The following is a 1893-nucleotide window of genomic DNA, read 5'->3' as shown; positions in this document are numbered from 1 at the left end:
GTTAGTACATAATTGTTTCATGATACTCTTAATATGCTTTGTAGTTCTTTTCTGCACTTTTGTCAACTGCTGTTCAAGAGGTTAGATACAACGAGTAAATCAGCATAATTTGCTTAGATTTTTTGCCTTCTACTTCTGTTTGATTTCCTGGAAGCCTTAATTAATATAAGGTTGATATTTTACAGTTATTAATTAGCTTTAAACAGATTTTTTCCTACTAACATTAACTGAATGTACACTAGTGTAATGTTGACCTCCAAGACTCAGTTCTACAGCTAAGTATTTTAATAAAAATTGGTATGTCTTAATTCTTAGAGTGACTTGGTTATCTACTTCTATTTTACTAGAAAACAAATGAAAACTCTAGAATTTTATTTTCCTTCCGTTTATCCTGACCTTTCAATATCATGTTTAATGGTGTTCCTAATAATTCCTAATAATAACCATAGTAATTGTGACTGAAGTTGGTTTTGCATAGTTTTATATAAAAATGCCTGTTGAATTGTGAAAACGTAGACTTTGTAGGCCACAATCAAAGCTTACAGAAGTCATTAGGAGTCTTTTCAGCTATTTGAAAAGTTATGCATAAACATCTATATTTGCTTTTGTATTATAAGCCTCTATATTTTTTCTATAACTATGAATGAAAACAGGTTTTAGCTCATAGGTTCTGCAGTTCATGCATCCCAAACATAGTATGTCTATTTGACTCCCTTATAGCTATTCCTAATGATGTACCAAAGTTTATGTATAAGTAATCCTGAACATCAACATCATACTGTCCAGTTCTCCCCAGAACTTTTTCTGAGCAAAAATGTTGGTGTTAAATGCAAAGACTTTATATACATGTAACACTCCTTTCTCTCTGTAATATTTCAGTGTCAGAACCCAATATTTAATTTTTCTCTTGCTGCTGCTGTTTCACAGTTAATACTACCAAATGGCCTTTTGACCAGCTCCATCTATTATGGAATTAAATTAGGATTTTCTTTTATGACCAATGCAGTTTTCTTAATACACTGTATGTCAATTCATTGCCAAGAGCGCAGCTTCTTGTGGCTGACATGTTTTTGATGTATTACAACTTTGAAGTATTTTCCATTTCCCCTGAATGGCCCTGTAGCTTCTGACTGTACTTTACAGTGAAGAATATTGTTTCCCTGAGGATATAATTAAGCATTTTATACTTGTGTGCCTAAAGTTTCTTTCTCTGTTTTGCTGTTTAAATGACTCCCTGCTTTTCATTAATAAACCATTTATGTGCTCATGACAGTAAGGTGTGTATGAATTGCCACCTTTGTGGGCTTTCCCATAAATAAGCAGGACTTCTTTTGACTTCAGTATGTCTGACATTCCTGTAAGCACAATATTGATGTAAAACCCAAGTATTGCAAGATTTAAAAACAAACAAACAAACAAAAAACAAACCCCCCCCCCTGAAGAACAGAATACACAGTGGATTCACAATTGATAGAACAAAATAGGTTTTAAGATGTGTGAATTTTGAGTGAAAACAATTATTCCGTGTTTTACATCTTAATAAAATGAATTGTTTAGATTAGGGGCGGTTTGAACACATTTTAAGTGAATATTATGACTGAAGTTTCCAGTTCAAAGCACCAGTGGAGACCTGTTAGCACTTCTGGGAAACAGCCCCTTTCAAGGTGCATCAGGATGGAAATGTAAAACCAGTGTTGGCTGTGGAATGGTGGCATACCAAGATTAAGACGTAGAAATAGGCATCTCCTGGTTCTAAATATAATGAAAGCTTAGTTTTAACAGTTTGTAGTTACTTGACTCACAGCCAGATAAGCTTGCCTTTTTTTTTCTCTCCACATGGCTTTCTGTTAAGATCACAATATCTCTAACAAAGTATGACTTGTATTGGGGGGG

Source organism: Fulmarus glacialis, unplaced genomic scaffold (assembly GCF_000690835.1).
Source record: "Fulmarus glacialis isolate BGI_N327 unplaced genomic scaffold, ASM69083v1 scaffold15614, whole genome shotgun sequence".
In the NCBI taxonomy this organism is placed as follows: domain Eukaryota; kingdom Metazoa; phylum Chordata; class Aves; order Procellariiformes; family Procellariidae; genus Fulmarus; species Fulmarus glacialis.
This window is presented reverse-complemented; position numbering follows the sequence as displayed.